The sequence below is a fragment of the Meles meles genome, chromosome Y (genome assembly GCF_922984935.1).
Source record: "Meles meles chromosome Y, mMelMel3.1 paternal haplotype, whole genome shotgun sequence".
NCBI classification, from domain to species: domain Eukaryota; kingdom Metazoa; phylum Chordata; class Mammalia; order Carnivora; family Mustelidae; genus Meles; species Meles meles.
In genome coordinates this window covers 10278872-10291228 of record NC_060088.1, presented here as the reverse complement: position 1 = coordinate 10291228, position 12357 = coordinate 10278872, and positions in this window count along the sequence as shown.

Below are 12357 nucleotides of genomic sequence, written 5' to 3'. Positions count from 1 at the left end.
TAGAATAGAAATTTATGAGGCAATCTATAGACAATCTATAGAAACAAGGACTTCACCGACAACATACTGTCAATAAAATCTTATCTTTCAATAATCACTCTCAACATGAATGACCTAAATGTTCCCATAAAATGGCACAGAACTGCAGACTGGGTAAAACCACAGGACCCATCCTATGCTATCTACAAGAGACAGACTTGGAACCTAAGGATACCTCCAGACTGAAAGTGAAGGGATAGAGAAACACCTTTCACACCAATGGGCCTCAAAAGAAAGCTGGTGTAACAATTATCATATCAGATAAATTAGATTTTAAACTAAAGACCACAGTCAGAGATACAGAAGGACACTACATCATTCTGAAAAGGTTTATCCACCAAGAAGACGTAACAATTGTAAATATTTATGCCCCCAATGTGGGAGCAGCCAACTACATAAGACAATTGTTAATCAAAATAAAGAGTCATATTGATATGAATACACTAATTGTAGGGGACCTTAACATGTCACTCGCAGTAATAGAGAGCTCATCCAAGCAGAAAATCAATAAAGAAACAAGAGCTTTGAATGACACATTGGACCAGATGGGTCTCATAGATATATACAGAGCATCCCACCCTAAAAACAACAGATTACTCACTCTTCTCAAGCGCACATGGAACTTTCTTCAGAATAGACCACATACCAGGTCACAAATCAGGGCTCAACCAATAGAAAAATACTGAGATTATTCCCTGCATAATCTCATATCACAATGTTTTGAAACTGGAACTCAACCACAAGAAAATGTTTGGAAGGAATTCAAACACTTGGAAGCAAAAGAAAATCATGTTCAAGAATGTTTGGATCAACCAGGGAATCAAAGAAGAATTTAAACAATTCATAGAAACCAATGAGAAGGAAGACACATTGGTCCAAATCCTATAGGATATGGCAAATGCGGTCCTAAGGGTGAAGCCATCCAAGCCTCACTTAAAAAAAAAATCCCAAATGCACACACCTTAAAGAACTGGACAATAAACAACAAATTAAGCCAACCACACACATGAGAAGGGAAAAAATAATCAAGATTAAAACAGAGATCAATAAGTCAGAAACTAAAGATACAGTAGAACACATCAATGAAACTAGAAGCTGGTTTTTGAAAAAATTAATAAGATTGATAAAATACTGGCAAAACCAATCAAAAAGAAAATAGAAAGGACCCAAATTAATAAAGTTATGGAATAAAGGGGAGAGATCATGACTAACACCAAGGAAATAGAAACACTCATCAGAAATTACTATCAATGTTATATACCAATAAGTTAAGCATCCTAGAAGATATGGATGCATTCCTGGAAACATACAAACTTCAAAAATTGAAACAGGAAGAAATTTACAACCTGAATAGGCCAATATCTAGTAATGAGACCAACAGAACATTAAAATGACTATCTACTATGACCAGGTGGGGTTTATCCCTGGGATGCAAGGATGGTTCAACATTCGCGAATCAATCAGCACGATAGAACAAATCAACAAGGGACACCTGGGTGGCTCAGTGGGTTAAGCCTCGGTCTTTGGCTCAGGTCATGATCCCAGGGTGATCGGAGCCCCGCATCGGGCTCTCTGCTCGGGGCGGAGCCTGCTTCCTCCTCTCTCTCTGCCTGCATCTCTGCCTACTTGTGATCTCTCTCTGTCAAATAAATAAATAAAATATTTTTAAAAAAGGAGAAAAAACCAACAAGAACAGAGAGATCCACATGGTTCTCTCAACTGATGCAGAAAAAGCGTTTGACAAAATATAGAATCTGTTCCTGATTAAAACTCTTCAAAGTATAGAGATAGAGGGAACAATCCTCAACTTCATAAAATCTATCTATGAATAACTCACAGCAAATAACATTGTCAATGGGAGAAAGCTGACAGCCTTCCATTGAGATCAGGAACACAACAAGGATGTCCGCTCTCACCACTGTTGTTTAACATAGTACTAGAAGTTAATAGTACTAGAAGTTCAACATAGTACTAGAAGTCCTAGCGACAGCAATCAGAAAACAAAAAGAAATAAAAGGTATTCAAATTGGCAAAGAAGAAATCAAACTCTCTCTCTCTTCACAGATGAGAGTTTAATGGACAACTCAAAAGAATCCACCCCCAAACTACTAGAACTCATACATCAACTCAGTAATGTGGCAAAATCAATTGATACAGAATCAATATACAGACAGCAGTTGCTTTCTTATACACTAACAATGAAAATATAGAAAGGGAAATTAGACAATCAGTTCCACTTACTATAGCATCAAAATATAGCATCTGTGCTATATGGTGTATGGTATATGATACCTTGGAATGAACCTAACCAAAGAGGTAAAAGATCTATACTCCAGGAACTACAGAACACAAATGAAAGAAATTGAGGAAGACACAAAAAGATGGAAAAGCATTCCATTCTAATGGATCAGAAGAATAAACGTTGTTAAAATGTCTGTACTGCCCAGAGCAAAATATACTTTCAATGCCATCCCGATCAAACTGCCACTGGCATTTTTCAAAGTGCTGGGACAAGCAATCCTAAAATTTGTTGGGAAAAGACCCTGAATCACTAAGGAATTGTTGAAAAAGAAAAACAAAGCTGGTGGCATCATGTTGCCCAATTTCAAGCTTTACTATAAAGCTGTGATCAGCAAGACAGCATGACACTGACACAAAAACAGACACATAGACAATGGAACAGAGTGTAAAGTCCAGATATGACCCAAAACTCTATGGTCAAATAATCTTCGACAAAGCAGGAAAAAAATACATACTGGAAAAAAGACAGTCTCTTCAATAAATGGTGCTGGGAAAATTGGACAGCTATGTGTGGAAGAATGAAACTTGACCATTCTCTTTCACATACACAAAGATAAACTCAATATGGATGAAAGACCTTGATATGAAGCAGGAATCTATAAAAATCCTAAAGAAGACAGGCAGTAGCCTCTTCGACATTAGCCACAGCAACTTCTTTCAAGACATTTCTCCAAAGGCAAAGGAAACAAACGTGAAAATGAACTTTTGGGAATTCATCAAGATCAAAAGCTTCTGCACAGCAAAGCAAACAGTTGACAAAAGTAAGAGGTTACCCATGGAATAGGAGAAGATATTTGCAAATGACACTACAGACAAAGGGTTGCTATCCAAGATCATAAACACCTCAAACTCAATACACACAAAACAGATAATCCCATCAAAAAATGGGCAGAAGGAGGAGTCAAGATGGCGGGGAAGTAGGAGGAGGCACCATTTCAACCTGTACCCTAAAGTGAGCTGATTACCTACCAAAGAACTCTGACCACCCATGAAATCAGCCTGAGATCAGAATTATACACGTCTGGATCTCTACAGGAGCAGAAGACACCAGTGGCAGGTAAAGCAGACTGGGAGCATCGGACTGATATCGGAACTAGCCATCAGGGAGATTCAAATTAAAACAACATTGAGATACCACCTGACACCAGTTAGAATGGCCAAAATTAGCAAGACAGGAAACAATGTGTGTTGGAGAGGATGTGGAGAAAGGGGAACCCTCTTCCACTGTTGGTGGGAATGCAAGTTAGTGTAGAATTTTCGCATCTGTGTTTATCAAGGATATTGGTCTGTAATACTCTTTTTTTGATGGGATCCTTGTCTGATTTGGGGATCAAGGTGATGCTGGCCTCAGAAGATGAGTTTGGATGCTTTCCTTCTATTTCTATTTTTTGGAACAGTATCAGGAGAATAGGAGTTAATTCTTCTTTAAATGTTGGTATAATTCCCCTGGGAAGCCAACTGGCCCTGTGCTCTTGTTTGTTTGGAGATTTTTGATGACTGTTTCAATCTCCTTACTGGTTATGGGCCTGTTCAGGTTTTCTATTTCTTCCTGGTTCAGTTGTGGTAGTTTATATGTCTCTAGGAATGCCTTCATTTCTTCCAGATTGTGAAATTTCCTGGTGTAGAGTTGCTCATAGAATGTTTATAATTGTCTGTATTTCCTTGGTGTTGGTTGTGATCTCTCCTCTTTCATTCATGATTTTATTTATTTGAGTCCTTTCTCTTTTCTTTTTGATAAGTCTGGCCAGGGGTTTATCAATTTTATTAATTCTTTCAAAGAACCAGCTTCTAGTTTTGTTGATTTGTTCTATTGTTTTCTTTATTTGTTTGTTTCTATTTCATTGATTTCTGCTCTGATCTTTATTATTTCTCTTCTCCTGCTGGGTTTAAGCTTTCTTTATTGTTCTTTCTCCAGCTCCCTTAGGTGTGGGGTTTGGTTGTGTATTTGAGACCTTTCTTGTTTCTTGAGAAAGGCTTGTATCACTATACATTTTCCTCTCAGGGCTGCCTTTGCTCTGTCTCACAGATTTTGAACGATTGTGTTTTCATTTTCATTTGTTCCCATGAATTTTTTTTCAATTTTTTAATTTCCTGGTTGACCCATTCATTATTTAGAAGGAGGCTCTTTAGTCTCCATGCATTTGGGTTCTTTCCACATTTCCTCTTGTGATTGAATTCTAGCTTCAGAGCATTGTGGTCTGAAATATGCAGGGTATAATCATAATCTTTTGATACCAGTTGAGACCTGATTCGTGACCCAGGATGTGATCTATTCTGGAGAATGTTCCACGTGCACTAGAGAAGAGGTTGAGGAACCAGGTGGTGGGTAACAGGGAGGGCCCGTATTGCAGGGAGCACTGGGTATGGTGCAAAAACAATGAATACTGTTACACTGAGAAGAAATTTTAAAAAAGTGAAAAATAAAATAAAATATGGCTATAATAATGAAGGTTCAAGAAAGATTTTTTTAATAAAAGGTATTGTTAAGGTAAAATAGTTAAAATGTTGAAAGAGGAAAGGGTAAAAGTTTTAAAAAATTAGCAGCAGAAAAAAAATTTAAAAAAATTAACAAACTTTGAAAGACTAAAGAATCATGGGGAGAAAGCCATGAATTCCATGCTTTGCTTTCTCCTCCTCTGGGATTCCGCTGTTCTTGATAAGTGAACTTGTTCTTAGCTGGATTTCTTGTTGACCTTCTGGGGGAGGAGCCTGTTGTAGTGATTCTCAGGTGTCTTTTCCCGAGGTGGAATTACATGGCCCTTTCCAGGGACCAGGCTAAGTAATCAAGTCAGGTTCGCTTTTGAGAGCTTTTGTTTCCTGAATGCTTTCCATAGAGTTCTGGAGGAATGAAAATGGTGACCTCCCAATCTCTGGCCCGGAGGAGATGAAAGCTCGGGCCCCACTTCTCAGTGCACCCTTGGAGAAAAGCCCTCAACCACTCGCATCTCCCTGGCCTCCAGCTGTGCTCAGAGCTCACCCAGCCTGTGACCAAGTTTCTCTGTCTCTGGCACATAGCCCTGCCTGGAGTCTCTGGACTCCACAGATCCCTGAGCTCTTCCAGGGGTTCTCCCTGGATCTTCTGTGGTCCCCACTCACAGAGCAGTGGCCTGTGCCATAGATCATTGTTCAAGGTAACCCCAAGTTGAGAGTTCAGTCCTCGGCTCTGTCTCTATAGCCATCTTCCCTACTCTAATACCTGTGAGCTCTGTGACACTCAGACACCCCTGATCCTTCTGTGACCCCATGGGACCTGAGGCCACGCTGTCCCCACGTGGGTTTCACCCCAGCTTAGTCTCTGGAGCGATGTCACTCAATGGAGCAGACTTTTAAAAGTTCTGATTTTATGCTCCATTGCTCCACTGCTTGCCAGAAGCCAGCCTCTCCCCCCACGGTTTATCTTCTTGTGACTTTTTATTCATTTCTCCACTGGTCCTACCTTTCAGAAAGTGGTCGATTTTCTGTTTCTACAATTGCTGCTCTTCTTCTCTTCAATCTCATGTTGGATTTGCAGGTGTTCAGAATGGTTTGATAAGCTATCTAGCTGATCTCCTGCTACTCGATGTTGTCTCAGCCCGCTACTTCTCTGCCATCTTGACTCCTCCGCCATTTGACATTGTCTTATTTCAGTGTTAAATCTGTGGTGGTTCCCCTTGATTAAACATCTCCATCGGGAAAAACCTCCACCTGCATCCATCAAGATGGGCTTTCAGCCTTGTGGTCTCCCCAGACGTGTTTTTCAGTGTTGGCTAGATCACCTTCCTGTTGCTGAAACAAATACATGTTCCAAGGCTTCTCCCTGGTGGAACCTTGGTGTTGGCTGCAAGCTGTATCCTGCACAGACTTTTTGCCGTGCTTGGGACCTGTTGCATTGAACCTTCCAGATGTTATCACCCATGGTTTGGATCTCACTGTTCTCTTGTGGAAACACGAAGGCAGTGACATGTTCCTTCCTCCAAGGTGTTTCTTGACGTAAAGGAACAGTGACTTCCTCATGATTCCACAGGTGCACAAAACTGATTCTATCTTCAGGGTGCATGCAGATCCTTGAACAATGTGTTCTCCACAGACTCTTTCTCAGTGGGATGAACAGTGAACCTTCCTATTGCTTGAAAACACCGTGGAAACGGTGGAAAACTTGTTTCTGATGAGAGCTTTTGCTCACACCAAATTCTCCACAGGCTTGGGCCTACATGTAAGGGGCATGTCTTCTTCAATATGCACTCACACATATGTATGACCTTGCATTTATCTTCCAGAAGCAAGAATTCATTGAGAATGCCATCCTCCACAGACTCCTATTTTAGAGCGAAATCTGCACCAGTTTCTCACAATTTTCCATGTGCCATTTAAAAAGCTTCTTTTGCAGGAAGCAGAGATACCTTGAAGGATGTTTTCTACACAGACCTCCTTCTTAGAGGGAAGGCTAGGGCACTTTCATGTTCCTTAAACACATACACACTTAAAGGCTTCTCCCTGGAAGAATTTTCACTTTTGCTGACTGTTGGATTGTCTTCAGAATGATTCTACAAGTCAGGGACATTGCTCTTTCCATTTAGTCTCACACATATATTGGATGTCCCTTTATATTCGGGAACTAGGACTCAGTGCTCACTCCATTCTTCATAGATGTGTTTCTCAGAATTAAAGCCCTGTCATTTTCCTCATGATGCCACTGGTACATTGAAATACACTTCTTTCCTCAGCTCAGAAGATACGACTTGAAATTTTGTTCTCCACAGGATTGTTTCTCGAATAAAAGGGTAGGTCTCTGACCAGTTTCTGATACACACACAGGCTGTAACACCTCTCCTTTGCAGGATATTGTTGTCCACTGAACATTGTGCTTGTTTCAAGGCCTCAGAGACATGGTACAATTCTTGTACTCCCAGACGTCTATTTGATATCGCCTCTAACTTCTCTAAACAAGGATAAGTGGAAACTTCCATTCCTCACAGTTTTTTCCCCACCTGTCATTTAAGTAGGCATTTTCTTCACGATTCTGCCTATCCCCACGAAAATGTTTCTGTCTTCAGGATGTCATTATCCTTGAATGATTTTTCTCCAATGACTGTTTTTTATTTTTATAAGGAAGGATAGGGCACTTTCATGTTGTCTAAACACATCCATGTTGGAAGACGTCTGTTGTAAGCTCAAAGTGGCCATTTCTGTAAGCTTGTATCTATGTGTCAGTGAGGTGGCACCTTGCCTCTCCTATTAGACCTGTAAGTGATATTGCCTCTCTCTTCCTGATGGAAACATTAGTGGAGATTGCCATTCTCCCACAGACTTAATTCTAAGAGGTAAATGTGTGCTGGGTACCTAATGATTCCACTACTCCACTGGGAAACGCTTCCCCCTTCAGGAAGCAAGAGCAGCCATCCACGTTGTATCTTCTCAGTCTTCCTTCTCAGCTGGAAAGAGACGGCACGTTCCAGTTGCTGGATGTCATATATGCTAAGATGTCTCCACTGAAGGATCTCATTGTATTGAACATTGCAGTCTTCACTGTCTTTTCTGTATGTGTCAGGGACATGGCACCTGTAGGAACCTACCAGTGACATAGTGGACATTGTGACTAACATTGGAAAACAAGAAGGTAGCTGGCACATCCTATTTCCAAGAGCTTTTTTCTCAAGTTACATTAAAGGTGGTATCCTCATGATCCATATAAGCCTTTGAAAATTCCCCTTCCTAAGAATGCAAGGGATTGCTGTAAAATTGTTTTCTCCACACCTTGCTTTCAAAGCAGGATCCACGGGGCAGGTTTCTGGTATGTATACACACACATATTAGAAGGCTTCTCCTCTCTAGGAACTTGTTGCTCACTGAATTGTGCATTCTCCACAGACTTTTTTCTCTGTTTCTCAAACATGACACCTTCCATCACTACCTGACTTTTATGGGGTAGTGCCACTCTCTTTGGGATACATATAGGCTGGGTTAATTGTTACACAGACTCCATTCACACAATTCAACTTGCCACTGATTCCTCAGGAGTCCACAGGTATATGGAAAATCTTCAACCTTCAGGAAAGAAAAGGTTCTGTGAATGTTATGTTTATTCACAGACTTCTTTCTAAGAGGAAGGATAGGACACATTCCCTTCACTTAAACACATATATCACACAGGCCTTCTCCATTGTGAAATCTCAAACTTCACTGAAAGTTGCAATCTCCACCAACATGTGTCTATGCTCCAGGGACATAGAACCTTTCGCCATTCTACCACACATGTATTGGATGCATCCTGCATCTTCTGAAATGAAGAATTCGTCGAGAGGATCATTCACCAGACTTGTCTCTCAGAGTTAGAACCGCGGCAGTATGCTCATGAATCCAAACCTCCTTTTGAAAACCCTCCAATCTTCAGGAGAAAAAGATGCCCCTTTAAGGTTTTGTTCAGCTCAGAAGTGTTTCTCTGGAGGAAAGATAGGGCACCTCCCTGTAATGTAAACAAATCCATGCTCAAAAGGCTCTCCCTTGAAGGAACAAGTTGTTTACTGAAAGTGGACTTCTTCACAGACTCATATCAATGCGTCAGGGACATGGCAACTTCACTGTACTGCCACCCATGTTTTTGATGTCCATCTCCCTCCTGGAAGGGAGAATTAGTTGAGAGTTCCATTCCCCACAGACTTGTTGATTTGAGTTCAATCTGCAGCCATTTCTTGTTCTATCACATGTCCCACTGGGGGGAAAAAAACTTATTCAATAACAAAAAAAAGTTACTTGATGCTTAGTTTTTCACAGAAATCTTTATTAGATGGCAGCATAGTGCCCTTTCCCATTTATGAATCCATACAGGATAGAAGGTTTCTCAAGTTGAGAACATGCCGGGTGAGTAGAGCACTTTCTACAGACTACGATATGTTCTTCAGGGACATGGCACCTTCCAAATACCAGACAGCATGTATTTGAGGTGGCTCTACGTTCGGGGCAACAGAATTGTTGGACAATTCCATTAACCATAATTTGCTTCTTAGTGTTGAATCTGCGGTTGATTCCCCCTAATTACATATCTCCATTTGGAAACACTTCGAACTGCAGGCAAAAGGATGTGACCTCACCATTGTGGTCCCTCCCGACTTGTTTTTCAGAGGCAGTCTAGGGCACTTTAATGTTCCTTAAACACATATTTGCTCGAAGACTTCTTCCTGGAGGAACCTTGGTGTTCGCTACATGTTGCTTTCAGCACGGACTTTTATGTGATTGGAAAATGTTGCATGGAACCTCCAGATGCCTCTGCTCATAGAATTGACTTTGCAGCTCCCTTCTAAAAACAAGAAGGGAGCACAACATTACTTCCTCCAACATGTTTCTTGAGTTTTAGGATGAGTGATTTCCTCGTGATTCCGCAGGGGCATGAATTCACTTCTACCTTCAGATTGCATGTGGTTCCTTGAATGGTGTGCTCTCCAAAACACTCTTTCACTGGGAAAGTAAGAGAAATGTCCTGTGGATAAAAATACCCATATAGAAAGACTTGTCCCTTGGTGAGATTTGGTGCCTACTCGAAATGGCATACTCCACAGACTAGGGTCTACACCAGAGGGACATGACTCCTTCACTATGTCCTCACACATATGTATGACATGGCCTTTAACATCTGGCAGGAAAAGTTAGGTGAGAATGCTGTTTTCCAGAAAATCCTTATTCAGATCGATAACTTGCCAAATTCCTCATGCTTCCCCACGTATCCTGGAAAATGCTTTCATAGCAGAAAGCAGAGATGCCTGGAAGGCCATTTTTTTTATTTGTTTATTTTCAGTGTAACAGTATTCATTGTTTTTGCACCAAACCCAGTGCTCCATGCAATACATGCCCTCTATATTACCCAACACCTGCTTGCCCAACCTCCCACCCCACCCCCCTTCAAAACCCTCAGGTTGTTTTTCAGAGTCTATAGTCTCTCATGGTTCATCTCCCCTTCCAGTTTCCCTCAACTCCCTCTCCTCTCCATCTCCCCATGTCCTCCATGTTACTTGTTATGCTCCACAAATAAGTGAGACCATATGATACTTGACTCTCTCTGCTTGAATTATTTCGCTCAGCATAATCTCTTCCAGTCCCATCCATGTTGCTACAAAAGTCAGGTATTTATCCTTTCTGATGGAGGCATAATACTCCATTGAGTATATGGACCACATCTTTCTTATCCATTCATCCGTTGAAGGGCATCTCAGTTCTTTCCACAGTTTGGTGACTGTAGCCATTGCTGCAATAAACATTGGGGTACAGATGGCTCTTCTTTTCACTACATCTGTATCTTTGGGGTGAATACCCAGCAGTGCAATTGCAGGGTCATAGGGAAACTCTATGTTAAATTTCTTGAGGAATATCCACACTGTTCTCCAAAGTGGATGCACCAACTTGCATTCCCACCAACAGTGTAAGAGGGTGCCCCTTTCTCCACATCCTCTCCAACACACGTTGTTTCCTGTCTTGCTAATTTTGGCCATTCTAACTGGTGTCAGGTGGTATCTCAATGTGGTTTTAATTTGAATCTCCCTGATGGCTAGTGATGATGAACATTTCTTCATGTGACTGATAGCCATTTGTATGTCTTCATTGGATAAGTGTCTGTTCATATCTTCTGCCCATTTTTTGACATGATTATCTGTTTTCTGTGTGTTGAGTTTGAGAAGTTCTTTATAGATCCTGGATGTCAGCCTTCTGTCTGTACTGTCATTTGCAAATATCTTCTCCCATTACATGGGTTGCCTCTTTGTTTTGTTGACTGTTTCTTTGCTGTGCAGAAGCTTTTGATCTTGATGAAGTCCCAAAAGTTCATTTTTGCTTTTGTTTCCTTGGCCTTTGGAGACACATCTTGAAAGAAGTTGCTGTGGCTGATAACAAAGAGGTTACTGCCTATGTTCTCCTCTAGGATTCTGATGGATTCCTGTCTCACATTGAGGTCTCTTATCCACTTCAAGTTTATTTTTGTGTACGGTCTAAGATAATGGTCGAGGTTCATTCATTCTACATATAGCTGTCCAGTTTACCCAGCACCATTTATTGAAGAGACAGTCTCCTTTCCATTGTATATTTTTTCCTGTTTTGTCGAAGATTATTTGACCACAGAGTTGAGGGTCCGTATCTGGGCTCTCCACTCTGTTCCACTGGTCTATGTGTCCGTTTTTATGCCAGTACCATGCTGTCTTGGTGATCACAGCTTTGTAGTAAAGCTTGAAATCAGGTAACGTGATGCCGCCAGTTTTGTTTTTATTTTTCAACATTTCCTTAGTGATTCAGGGTCTCTTTTGATTCCACACAAATTTTAGGATTATTTGCTCCAGCTCCTTGAAAAATACTGGCGGAATTTTGATGCAAAAGGCATTAAAAGTATAGATTGCTCTAGGCAGTATAGACATTTTAACAATGTTTATTCTTCTGATCCAAGTGCATGGAATGGTTTTCCAACTTTTTGTATCTTCTTCAATTTGTTTCATAACTGTTGTGTTGTTCCTCGAGTGCAGATCCTTTACCTCTTTGGTTAGGTTTATTCCCAGGTATCTTATGGTTCTTGGTGCTGTAGTAAGTGGAATCAATTCTCTAATTTCCCTTTCTGTATTTTCATTGTTATTGTATAAGTAAGCCAGTCATATCTGTACATTGAGTTTGTATCCTGCCATGTTACTGAATTGCTGTATGAGTTCTAGAAGTTTGGGGGTGGAGTCTTTGGGGTTTTCCATATAAAGAATCATGTCATCTGCGAAGAGAGAGTTTGGCTTTTTCCTTGCCAATTTGCATACCTTTTATTTCTCTTTGTTGTCTGATTGCTGTTGCTAGGACTTCTAATACTATGTTGAACAAGAGTGGTGAGAGTGGGCATCCTTGTCGTGTTCCCGATCTCAACGGGAAGGATGCAAGCTTTTTCCCATTGAGGATGATATTTGCTGTGGGTCTTTCATAGATAGATTTTATGAAGTTCAGGAATGTTCCCTCTATCCCTATACTTTGAAGTGTTTTCATCAGGAACAGATGCTGGATTTTGTCAAATGCTTTTTCTGCATCAAT